The sequence below is a fragment of the Ornithorhynchus anatinus genome, chromosome 12, assembly GCF_004115215.2.
Source record: "Ornithorhynchus anatinus isolate Pmale09 chromosome 12, mOrnAna1.pri.v4, whole genome shotgun sequence".
NCBI lineage: Eukaryota > Metazoa > Chordata > Mammalia > Monotremata > Ornithorhynchidae > Ornithorhynchus > Ornithorhynchus anatinus.
This window is the reverse complement of record NC_041739.1, coordinates 19,092,459-19,106,070: the sequence shown is the minus strand read 5'-3', so window position 1 is coordinate 19,106,070 and position 13,612 is coordinate 19,092,459.

Genomic DNA, 13,612 nt, shown 5'->3' with positions numbered 1-13,612 from the left:
TTGGCTTTGGGATTGGTGGAACTGTTGGGACACCCAGGCAAATTTTGAAACCAACACCTCTTATGCAAATTGCATCCCTGTCACCAACCCTTCCTGCTCACCAGATACATTGGTATTAGATCCATTTGCGAGCTATTCAGACACTTTGTCTAAGACATACGTACATGCTCTCCTTCCCCTTTAGATTGGGAGGCCCCCATTTGGGACCAGGACTTTGTCGGACCTAATCATCTTATATCTACCCCAATGCTTAGCACACCACTTGGTACATAGTAAGTGAATAGCAAATACTATTATTATTATTACAATTATTATTATATATGTGTAAATCATAGTGCAAAGTCTTGGTTTTCTAAAATAAGTCCTTGGAATCTGTCCATGGAAACTGATAGCCCAATGGATGCGTTCAACTTACAAGGCCTTATATGGCAACAGGTTTGGCTTGGCACATAGCTTAGAAAAATTGACTGCAAGGATTGTTAAGATCTTTCACATTATTTACCCCTCCTTAAGGAACTTGCTGATTACATGAGATGCTAAGGAAAGTCAGAATGCCAATTAAAGTTGCTGCCTCACACCTTATGATCTCATTCTGAAATGGATTTTTCCCTTTGTACCTGACAGGGTACTAGCAACGCATGCCCTTCTGGTTGCAGAGAGAGAAAAACTTCTCTCCACCCTCCGAGATTTCCTCAGTTCCTGGCAGCCATGGTGGCCCTAGGCAAAAGTGCCTTTTGATCTACCTCTTTAGAAGCAGGCATTCAACATTCCTGAGGGAGAGGGCAATGGAAGCCATCTTGAACATGCCAGGATTGCTGTTCATATGTGGAGATTTATTCCATCCCACCTTTGGGGTTTAGTGGGTGGACCCAGTGCCATTCCCTTCACTCCCTTCCCCAGCCAAAGTCCACTCTCCTCTCCACCTCACAAGGGAGGGTATTGACTCTATAGGCTGGGGCAGAAGAAACTCATTTTCCCAGGCATTTGATATTCCACATAAAAAAAAAAACCAGGCCATCGGAAAGGTTATCTTGACAGTAGGAGTGATAAAAATAATAGCTTCTAAAGGGAATTTGAAATCTACATCCCTGGAAGTCTCTTGATAAAGAATAAAAAACATCTGCTTGGGGGGATCCAGATAGATATTCACCTGCCTGAAGGCTGGGGGCTGGATCACGTGGCCTTTAGAAGTCCCTTCCAACTCCATTCTTCTATGATTTTATTATTTTACGGCAGGGAAGGCCTAGTGCTAGAGTTCCTCACCCTTGCAATCTCCTTAAACCCTTGCTTTCCATTTTCTCTAGGGAGCTCCATTTTTGTGAATGTGTGTTCTAGGAAGCATGCAGATGGAATCAGGAACTGTCCACACCTGTCCTGGAGCTGAAAGATGCTCCTTCTCCCACCACTGGCCTTCCAACACGAAAGCCTACAAGTCAGACCCTCTTTCCCTCTTCTTTAGGGATTGATCAACCCTAAAGTGAACATGCTTAGAAGAAAATAGTTCTGTTTTTCACTTTATAGACAATGTGACAGTACGGAAGCAGGATTTCAAAAATCGTTTTAAAAGTACACTTATAAAATATTTTTGCACACAGAAATTAGGAAAAGGAGGTCCTGGAGGGAGAGAAGAAGCTGTTTAAGATTGCTTAACCCTTCCCTCACCTCCCCCGCAAATAATCAGGGGTAAACTCTGTGAAATCATTGGCAGCCACTGCCAAGACAATAAAAAGGGCACATCATGGGGAATTAACTTTCACTGAAAGTCTTCCGGTTAAGTACTCAGATTGATGTCTATGGGACTGGATAATTTTCTGACTGGCAGGAACGTTCAGAGCCCTATATGCGCAGGCAGGATAATAAAATCTCATGCTTCCTTGGTTTAACCGATAGCCACCCTGAGGTTCAGGAAGGAACCCTGCTCCTGTCCTTTTCCTTCTTCAACACCCCATCCACCGTCTCAATTGTCCCTAAACCTAGCAATCAGTCAATCGTATTTATTGAACACTTACTATGTGCAGAGTACTCTACTGAGTTCTCGGGAGAGTACAATACAGCACTACAATACAACCTATACAAGGAACAAACCAAATGAGCTGATTTTCCTAGGAAGTCTTGGCTTCCTCTGGAGCCCAGGGCCAGCAGTCCCTCTGATGCCATTGGTTCCATTTTGGGGAGGATACCGTTAGCCTGAGCTGAATGAGAATGGGGAGAGGCCCCTGTATTCCTTACTGAAATCTGGAATGTGGGGAAAGTTGTGCCGGTTGTTTCTGTTGTGATTGTTGGACGCTGGACTGGACCTGGGCCTGTCTCAGCAATGAAAAGCATGAAAATAGTGCCTTTAGCTACACTTGCATTACCTCTTGTCATTCATACGGCGACTGCCATTTTCATATATTATTCTGATGTTTCCACCCTTTTTGTCATGATGGTTGCCTTTCCCCCTTCCCCGCTATTTGCAGATTGTGATCCCTTGTATGGGCCAGGGTTGAAGTCTAACTACCCTAGGGTTTAGCACACAGGAGGTGCTCAATAATAATAAATGTAGTATTTGGTAAGCGCTTACTCTGTGGCAAGTACTGTCCAAGCACTGGGATAGATACAATGCAATCAGATCAGACACAGTTCCTGTCTCTCGTGAGACTCATTGTCTCAAAGAGAGGGAGAACAGGTATTTAATCCCCATTTTACAGATGTGAAAACCGAAGTGCAGAGAAATGACTTGCCTAAGGTCACATAGGGGGCAAGTGGCAGAGTTGGGATTAGAGTCCAAGTTTGTTGGCTCCTAAGGCCATGCTCCTTCACAACATTCCTCTCTAACCAAACCACTACCTTATTGGTACAATCTCTCATCATATCCCTACTGGATTATTGCATCAGCCTTCTTTCTGATCTCCCAACCTCCTGCCTCTCCACGCTTCAGTCTATTCTTCACTCTGCTGCCCGGATTATCTTTCTACAGAAACGCTCTGGGCTTATCACCCCCTTCCTCAGAAATCTCCAGTGGTTGCCTATCAACTTTCATACGAAGCAAAAATTCCTCACTATTGGCTTCAAAGCTCTCCATCACATTGCCCCCTCCTACCTCATCTTCCTTCTTTCCTTCTACAGCCCAGCCCACACACTCTGCTCCTCTGCCACTAACCTCCTCACTGTGCCTCATTCTCTCTGTCCCACCATCAACCCCTGGCCCACCTCTTACCTCTGGCCTGGAATGCCCTCCTTCCTCACATCTGCCACACTAGCTCTCTTCCACCGCCTTCAAAGCCCTTCTGAGAGCTCACCTCCTCCAGCAGGCCTTTCACGGCTGAGCCCCCCTTTTCCTCTGCTCCTCCTCCCCTCCTCCCCTCCCCATCGCCCCTACTCCCTCCCTCTGCTCTACCCCCTTCTTGCCCCATGGCTCTGCTCCCTCTTCCCTCTTGAGGTGATTCATCTCTCCCGCCCCGGGCGACGACGTCCTTGTTCTCACCATGTTACCTTTCCTTAGCCGCCGCCCACGGCCGCCACCCACCCCGGACAACCTCAGGGCCCCCCGCCGCCACAGGGTTATTTGGTCATGAGCTCTGGGACTCTCTCGGCCGCTGGCCGCTTGACTTTGAGTCTGATCGGGTAGGGTCGGCTCGTCCCCCGACCCTGGTCATCGCCTGCTTATTAACACTATTGTAGTGTGCCTTACTGTAGCATGTTGCTATATTAGCGATCTCGCTTGTCATTGTTTATTGTCGTCAGACTTTGAATTTGATCAGGTCGCCCCTTAATCGAGTCTACCCCCGACCCTGATCATCACCCCTTTTATTAACACGACTATATTGTATCATACTGTATCATGTTGCTATATTAGCACTACTGTATTGTATCATACTGAATCATGTTGCTATATTACCGATTTCGTTTATTACTGTTTATTGTTGTCAGTGCTGCCACCCACCTCTCTGGCCTCGCCATGTCCCTCCTCCCCCCCTCCCCCCTCCCGCCCCTTCCTATCCTCCCCTTCCCCTTCCCCTCTCTCGCTCAGCTCTTTCCCGCTCTCTCCTCTGTCTCCTTCCCCCCTCCCCTCTCCCGCCCTAGAACCCCACTTTACCAGCGCTACCCCTCTTAACCCTCCCCCTACTCTTCCCCCCACCAAACCCCCTCTTCACCCCCTCCCCCCTTCTCTCTTCCCCACCCATGCCCCATCCCAGTCCTCTTGTCCCACCGCCACCCCTCATCCCCCTCTCCCCGTCCAGGGCCCCGCCACCTCCTTCCCATCCAAACCCTCCCCTCCCCCCGCCCTTCCCCCCCTCCTCCCCTTGCACCCACAGCTACTTTCAAGTGTGGCCTCTGGAACCCCCGCTCTATTACAGGCAAGCTACCTTTCATCCATGACCTTTTCCTCTCCCGCTCTCTCCTCCTCCTCGCCCTTTCGGAAACGTGGCTCTCTCCCGAAGACACGGTCTCCGCCGCCGCTCTCTCCGGTGGAGGCCTCTCCTTCTCCCACTCCCCCAGACTCACCGGTAAGGGAGGAGGCGTCGGCTTCCTCCTCTCGCCCCGTTGCCGCTTCCGCACTATCCCTCCTCCCCCCTCCCTCTCCTTCCCCTCCTTCGAAGCCCATATCATTCACCTCTACCACCCACTCCAGTTACTTGTCGCCGTCATCTACCGCCCTCCCGGTCCCACCTCCGACTTCTTCAACCACCTTGACCCCTTTCTCACCTTCCTTCTCTCCTTCTCTCTGCCCACTCTGATCCTCGGAGACTTCAACATCCATACGGATGTACCCGACGACTCCTCTGCCGCCCGCCTGCTATCCCTCCTCGACTCTGCCGACCTCCTCCTCCACCATACCGCGCCCACTCACCGACTCGGTCACACCCTCGATCTCATCATCTCCTACCGCTGCACTATCTCCTCCCTCACCAACTCTGAAATCCCTCTCTCTGACCATAACCTTCTCACCTGCCTCATCTCTCACACTCCCTCCCCCTGCAAATCTTCGCTACGGCCCCACAGAGACCTCCGCTCTCTCGATCCCATCCGTCTTTCCAATAGCATCTCTCCTCACCTTGCCGCCCTGTCCTCTCTTCCCACTCTCGACGATCAGGTCTCCGCTCTCAACTCCACCCTCTCTACTCATCTCGACTCTCTCACCCCCCTTTCCCTCTGCCGCTCTAGCTCCACTAACCCACAGCCCCAGATCACCTCCTCTGTCCGCCTCCTACGCTCCTATGCTCGAGCTGCTGAGCGCTGCTGGCGAAAGTCCAAGCACCAAGCCGACCTCACACACTTCAAATTTATCCTTTCCTGCCTTAACTCTGCCCTCTCCTCCGCCAGGCAAAGCTTCTTCTCCTCCCTCATCGACACCCATGCCCGTCACCCCCGCCGATTGTTCCGGACCTTTAACTCTCTCCTTAGGCCCCCTGTTCCTCCCCCTCCCCCATCTCTCACCCCCAATGATCTGGCCACCTATTTCCTCACGAAAATCAACACGATCAGGTCTGAGCTCCCCAAAGTCACCCCTCCACCTCTCCCCTCCCCCCCACCAACCCCCTCCCCTACTTTCCCATCCTTTCCTGCAGTATCCTCAGAGGAGATCTCCTCCCTCCTCGCAAGTGCCACCCCCTCCACCTGCGCCTCGGACCCCATTCCCTCTCACCTTATTAAAACCATCGCCCCTGCCCTCCTCCCTTCCTTAACTTCTATTTTTAACCACTCAATCTCCAAGGGCTCCTTCCCCTCTGCCTTCAAACATGCCCACGTCTCCCCCATCCTAAAAAACCCGCTCTTGACCCCACTTCCCCCTCCAGTTATCGTCCTATCTCCCTACTACCCTTCCTTTCCAAAATCCTAGAACGAGTCGTCTACAATCGATGCCTAGAATTCCTTAACTCCCATTCTCTCCTAGACCCCCTCCAATCTGGCTTCCGTCCCCTCCACTCTACCGAGACTGCTCTCTCTAAGGTCACCCATGACCTCCTTCTTGCCAAATCCAGTGGCTCCTACTCCATTCTGATCCTCCTTGACCTCTCTGCTGCCTTTGACACTGTCGACCATCCCCTCCTCCTCCATACCTTATCTCACTTTGGCTTCACGGACTCTGTCCTCTCCCGGTTCACCTCTTACCTCTCTGGCCGATCATTCTCGGTCTCCTTCGCTGGAGCCTCCTCCCCCTCCCATCCTTTAACTGTTGGAGTTCCTCAAGGGTCAGTTCTTGGCCCTCTTCTGTTCTCCATTTACACTCACTCCCTCGGTGAACTCATTCGCTCTCACGGCTTTGACTACCATCTCTACGCAGATGACACGCAGATCTACATCTCCGCCCCTGTCCTCTCCCCCTCCCTTCAGGCTCGCATCTCCTCCTGCCTCCGGGACGTCTCCACCTGGATGTCGGCCCGCCACCTAAAACTCAATATGAGCAAGACTGAGCTCCTCATCTTCCCTCCCAAACCCGGTCCTCTCCCAGACTTCTCTATCACCGTGGATGGCACGACCATCCTTCCCGTCTCTCGGGCCCATGATCTCGGTGTCATCCTTGACTCGTCTCTCTCGTTCACCCCACACATCCTATCCGTTACCAAGACCTGCCGGTTTCACCTCTACAATATCACCAAGATCCGCCCTTTCCTCTCCACCCAAACGGCTACCTTACTATTACGGGCTCTCGTTATATCCCGGCTAGACTACTGTGTCAGCCTTCTCTCTGACCTCCCTTCCTCCTCTCTCGCCCCGCTCCGGTCTATTCTTCACTCCGCTGCCCGGCTCATCTTCCTGCAGAAACGATCTGGGCATGTCACTCCCCTTCTTAAACAACTCCAGTGGTTGCCTATCGACCTCCGCTCCAAACAAAAACTCCTCACTCTAGGCTTCAAGGCTCTCCATCACCTTGCCCCTTCCTACCTCTCCTCCCTTCTCTCTTTCTACCGCCCACCCCGCACGCTCCGCTCCTCTGCCGCCCACCTCCTCACCGTCCCTCGGTCTCGCCTATCCCGCCGTCGACCCCTGGGTCACGTCCTCCCGCGGTCCTGGAACGCCCTCCCTCCTCACCTCCGCCAAACTGATTCTCTTTCCCTCTTCAAAACCCTACTTAAAAATCACCTCCTCCAAGAGGCGTTCCCAGACTGAGCTCCTCTTCCCCCTCTACTCCCTCTGCCATCCCCCCTTTACCTCTCCGCAGCTAAAGCCTCATTTTCCCCTTTTCCCTCTGCTCCTCCACCTCTCCCTTCCCATCCCCACAGCACTGTACTCGTCTGCTCAACTGTATATATTTTCGTTACCCTATTTATTTTGTTAATGAATTGTACATCGCCTCGATTCTATTTAGTTGCCATCGGTTTTTACGAGATGTTCTTCCCCTTGACGCTGTTTAGTGCCATTGTTCTTGTCTGTCCGTCTCCCCCGATTAGACTGTAAGCCCGTCAAACAGCAGGGACTGTCTCTATCTGTTGCCGACTTGTTCATCCCAAGCGCTTAGTACAGTGCTCTGCACATAGTAAGCGCTCAATAAATACTATTGAATGAATGAATGAATGAATTTGTACATATTTATTACTCTATTAGTGATGTGTATATATCTATAATTCTATTTATCTATTTTGATGCTATTAATGCCTCTCTACTTGTTTTGTTTTGTTGTCTGTCACCCCCTTCTAGACTGTGAGCCCGTTGTTGGGTAAGGATTGTCTCTGCTGTCGAATTGTACTATCCAAGTGCTGAGTACAGTGCTGTGCACACAGTAAGTGCTCAGTAAATATGATTGAATGAATGAATGAACGCTCTTTTCACTAGGACACACTTCTATCAAACCCTATTGAATGAAACAACAAAAATGTATATTTGCAAACTACTGTTCCAATTGAAAATGAGGGGTCATGGTCAAATCAAGGCTGCTTCTTAGGGTATAGAACCCAGGACAAATTGACTGGTGGAGAGCTGTCTCTTCTGGGCTTAACCACTACATGGTTTTAAAGAGCTTAATTACTTAACAATATGCCATGTCCTCGCAACTGAGCTCCTGACCGACTGGTTCTGGTGCTGGCTTGGTCTCAGCCAATCTCAGACTGAGTGACCCTGCTGCTGGGAATGGGGAGGGCAGGAACCTAGTTTTCCCCAGTGCTCACCTCCCCACCAGATTCCATTTGTTGAAAGGGTTAATGCATCTCCCCCCCCCCCCCCCTTTTTTTTTGACACTAAAGTGCTGTTTTTAGTGATGCTATAAGCCAAAAGACTATATAGCAAGAGTCATCTTCTGGAAAACACACCCACACACATTTATCCATGTGTTCACATTTCACCCACAATCCCCTTTCGCAGCTAAAGTCAATGTGCACAGCATCAATACCATAATTATTGGTGATTTTTAAATTTACTTTTTATTTTGATTTCTTTTCCTCAAACATACATGTGTAGAAGCCTCCTCAAGATTCATGATTTTTCATATAATATGCCAATATTAACTATATCAATGTTTTCTCTTCTGTAAAGTACCATTCATTCATTCAGTGGTATTTATTGAGCACTGTACAAGCACTTGGGAAAGTACAATACAGCAATAAGGAGAGACAATCCCTGCCCACAATAAGTTCACAGTCTAAAGGGACCTCACAGTCCAGAGATTCCCATAACCCCTCAGATTTCTGACTTAATTTTATGTGCTCAAACCATTAATCTTAAGGGAAAACCTGTATTTCCACAGGGGAGAACTACATGGCTTTAGCTCCTTCATTTCTCCAGATTCCCACCTTTCAGGATATTATATTATATATTATATTATTATATTATATGCATATTATTGTAATTTATTTGCTATCACAGCTTCACCAATATTGCTAGTCTGGATGACTCCCAAATTTCCAAGTAGGACATCTTTACTTGGATGTCATGTTGTTGACACCTCAAACTTTACATGTCCAAAATGAACACATCTTCCCACTCAAATCTTGTCCTCCCCCGATCTTTCCCTTCACTGTAGACAATATCACTATCCTCCCTGTCTCACAAGCCCATAAACTTGGCATTATCCTTCACTCATCTCCCTATTCAACCCACATAGTCAGTGTCATCAAATCCTGTCAGTTCAACATCCCAGGTCTCTAGAATCCACCCCCTCCTCTTTACCTAAGCTGTCCAAGTGCTTGAGCCAAGCACTTATGCGATTTGCCGTGATTACTGCATCACTCTCCTTGCTGACCGCCCTGCTTCCTGACTCTTCCCGCTTCAATCCATCCTTCACTCTGCTTTCCAGCTCATTTTTCTAAAGACACATTCAGTCCATGTCTCTCCATTCCTGAAAAATCCCCAATAGTCACCCATCCAAAGAAACTCCTTACCAGTAGCTTGAAGGCACTCAACCAGCTCTCCCCTTCCTACCTCACCTTGCTGATCTCCTATTACAAGACAGCCCTCACACTTCACTCCTGTGATGACAGCCTACTTACCATACCTTGATCCATTTCTGTCACTTGTGAACCTTGCCCACAACCTTCCTTAGGTCTGGAACTCCCTTCCCAAGCAGCGTGGCTTAGTGGAAAGAGCATGGATTGGGGAGTCAGAAGACATGGGCTCTAATCCCAGCTCCGCCACTTGTCAGCTGTCTGACCTTGGGCAAACCACTTAACTCCACTGTGCCCCAGTTACCTCATCTGTAAAATGGGGCATTAAGACCGTGAGCCCACGTGGGATAGCCTGATTACCTTGTTTCTACCCCGGTGCTTAGAACAGTGTTTGGCACATAGCACTTAACAAATGCCATCATCATCATCATATCTGGCAGGCCACCACTCTCCCCACCTTCAAAGCTATCTTAAAATCACACATCCTGCAACAGACTTTTCTAGACTAACCTCTCATTTCTCCTCCTTGCTCTTCCTTCTGAGCCACATATGCATTTCGATCTGTACCCCTTAAGCACTTGACATTTGTTCCCCGCCCCCAACCCCAAAGCACTTCCATACAAATCTTTTTACCCTGGCATTTCTCCTATCTGTAAATTATTTAATGGCCATCCCCCCTCTACACTGTAAACTTGCTGTGGTTAGGGATCATAACTATCACCTATGTTATATTGTACTTTCCTAAGTGGTTAGTAATCAATGAATCAATCAGTGGTATTTATTGAGCACTTATTGTGGACAGAACACTGTATAATAAGTGCTTAGGATAGTATAGTACAGTAGAATTGGTAAACATGTTCTCTGCCCACAATGAGCTTACAGTCTAGAGGGAGAGACACGCATTAATATAAATGAATAAATTACTGAAATATACATAAGTGTTGTGTGACCAAGGAAGGGGTGAATACAGGATGAAAGTCCAAGTTGCTAGGGTGATGCAGAAGGGAGTAAGAGAAGAAGAAATCAGGGCTTAGTGGGTGAAGGCCTCTTGGAGAAGACATGCTTTTAATAAGGCTTTGAAGGTGGGGAGAGTGATCATCTGTTAGTTATGAAAAGGGAGGGCATTCCAGGCCAGAAGCAGGACATGGGTGAGGGGTCAGTGGTGACAGAGACGAGATCAAGGTACCGTGAGCATGTTAGCATTAGAGAAGCAAACTAAGTGGGCTGGGTCATAGTAGGAAATCAGGAAGTTAAGGTAGGGGGCAAGGTAATTAAGTGTTTTAAAGACTATGGAAAGGAGTTTCTGTTTGATGTGGAGATGGATGGGCAACCACTGTAGGTTATCGAGGGAGGAGTGGGGAAACACGTACTGAATGGTTTCGTAGAAAAATGATCTGGGCAGCAGTGGGGAGAGACAGGAGGCAGGGAGTTCAGCCAAGTGGCTGATGCAGTAATCAAGTCAGGTTAGGATAAATGCTTGGATTAATGTGGCAGTAGTCTGGATGGAGAGGAAAGGGAGGATTTTAATGATGTTGTGGAGGTTGAACCAACAGGATTTGATGACAGATTGAATATGTGGGTTGAAAGAGAGAGATGAGACAGGGATAATGGCAAGGTTTCCAGAGTGTGAGACAGGGAGGATGGTGGTATTACTGAGCTCTACCCACAGGAAGTGCTCAATAAATACCATTGATGGATTGACTGATTGATAATATAGGTTTCAATCAATCAAACAGTACTAATTATATCCTTACTCAATGCAATCAATCAGTCTGTGGTAGGCAGCCCAATTCAGCCCTCAGCTTATTATTTTGCAAACATATTTGTTTTCTAGGAGGTGAAGTGATAATTTGTGAGAATAAGTCTCAAGGATGGGATTTTGTGTTTTTACAATTAGTATGTCCTCTACATTGGAAACTCCTCATGGGTATGGAATTTGCATACCAACTCTGCAGTATTCTACTCTCTCAAGCACTGAGTACAGTGTTCTGTACACAGGAAGCATTCAATAAATACCTTGGATGATGATGATGATGATGATATGCTTGATACATGTGTGTTTGTGTGTCATGTATGTGTGCATGTGTGTATGTGTGGGGATCACAGAAGGGAGAGAAATCAGGGAAAGAGAAAGACAAGTTGTAAAAACGTATTTTGCTACAGCAGGATTTTAGATTTTCTCCACTTCCTTACATGAGCAGGTCTCTGTGAATAGGATTTCAGCTTCTATACCCTTTAAAAAGAAAGAACTGCAGTTACATAGCTTTAGGTTTACCACAATTATATCTAAAACAGAACTATACAATAGCTAACCAGGCCTTCATTGCCTAAGCTGAATTTTTTAAAAAATGAGGAAAGATAAGGGTTTTCGGTCCTGAAAATGAGCATTTCTTTATATTTCACATGTAATTATTGCCCTTCCCTCTTAAGTATTTGTTGTCAGCAGCCACAATGTCAAATACAACTAGCTTCGAGCATGCTCCTTTGGAGGATTAAGTAGTTCCTGGTTTCCATGAGCTTTTTGTGGTTTTTTGCTTTGTTTTTTGTTTTTTTAGGTCGAATGCATTTCACCGGAAAGGTCAGAGTGTGGCAGTGCAGCTTCAGTCTGGACACTCCTCCTGGGAGGAAGATAACCGAGACTCTGTGTCTGCAGGATGAGAGGCAGAGGAAACGACAATTAGTTCTGGCCGAGGCTGTGCAGAATCTGCATTTGCATTTTAAATGACTTTTCAGTGTAATTGTTTTTTCATTTTTTCTTTGGCTTTAAAGATGGAACAGACCATCATGAGAGAAGTACTGCCCAGAACCTTCTGAATGGTTTTTGCTCTAAAATATTCCTTGGAGATTAGTTGCTTCAGAAAAGCACAGTGATAGATGGAGAGGAAAATGCAAGTTGGTTACAGAAATTCTAGGAAACTTCAAAAGCCTGGATTTTACATTTGTCCTCCTCTTCCTTCTCCTTGCTGGTCCCTAGCTTCCATGGTCTCCGTTTTCATTCATTCAATAGTATTTATTGAGCACTTTCTGTGTGCAAAGCACTGTACTAAGCACTTCATAGAGAACAGTATAACAACAAATGGATACATTCCTGCCCACAATGAACTCGCAGTCTAGAGATGGAGACAGACATTAATATAAATAGATAAATAAGGGAGTAAACTCAGATATATACAGATATATACATATGTGCTGTGGGGATGGGAGGGAGGATGAATGAAGGAGCAAATAAGAGAGGAACAGAAAGGAATAGGAGAAGAGGAGAAGAGGGCTTAGTCAGGGAAGGCTTTTTGAAGGAAATGTGCCTTCAATAAGGCTTTCAAGTGGGGGAGGGCAATTATCTGTCTGTTTTGATGCCACATTTTGAGTGGAATTCTGTTAGGAAATTAGGGAATGCTTTTCCCCTAGAATGAGTCTATTTGGACAGGGCACACTGCAGTGTTGAAAGAGAAGGTTCTGGAAGAGAAGGCTCTGCCCATATTGGTGGCATTAACAACACCAGATTTTTTTAATGAGAGACTGGTTTAGTCGCTTGACAGGCTGAGTGTTTGTGGGTATATTGACAGCTGCCCAGTTTACAGTACCAAGAAGGTTACTCAAATAGGATTAAATCCTATTTTTTCATTCTCAGATTCTTATCACAGTGCTCTCTTGGCCGCTTCACTGATCCCCTCTCTGTGATCCCCACTAAGACCAATCGTTCCCCCTCTGTGATTGCTGTGGGAAACAGAAAGCACAAACAAAACCCACTGTCGCATCATTTCTTTCAAAGTGTCCCCTTTCCCTTTCTTAAATCATTAGCATACTTGACATGTTCAAAGACAGCTTGGTCAAAGGCTCACACCTCTGCAAACCACAAAGCACACCTCGACCTTTCAATTTTGTTACCAAATGAGAAAACTTAAACCAAATCATTCTCACTTGGGAAGAGGCTAATAGAACTGTCAGGCTCCTCAAAGACAACTGACACCTCGGCTCCCATTTTAGAAAAGTTGACCCACATGGGACTCACAGTCTAGCTAGGAGGGCGTAGGATTTCATCCCCATTTTTCAGATGAGGAGACTAAGGCAGTGAGAATGAAGTAACGTGCCCAAGGTTCTAATCCCAGATCCTCTGACTCCCAGGCCCGTGTTCTTTCCACTAGGCTGTGTTGCTTGTGTTTGCTGCCATGGCAATCTAATCTGCCTCAAGCAGCTTGACATTGCTGGCCTGTTCAAATTCCCTCATCCGTTGAACCCATGACTTAATTTAGATCATAAATTCACTGGGTCAGAACTTGTTCTGGTTCTGCTCTCCAGTACCAGAGGGTTCC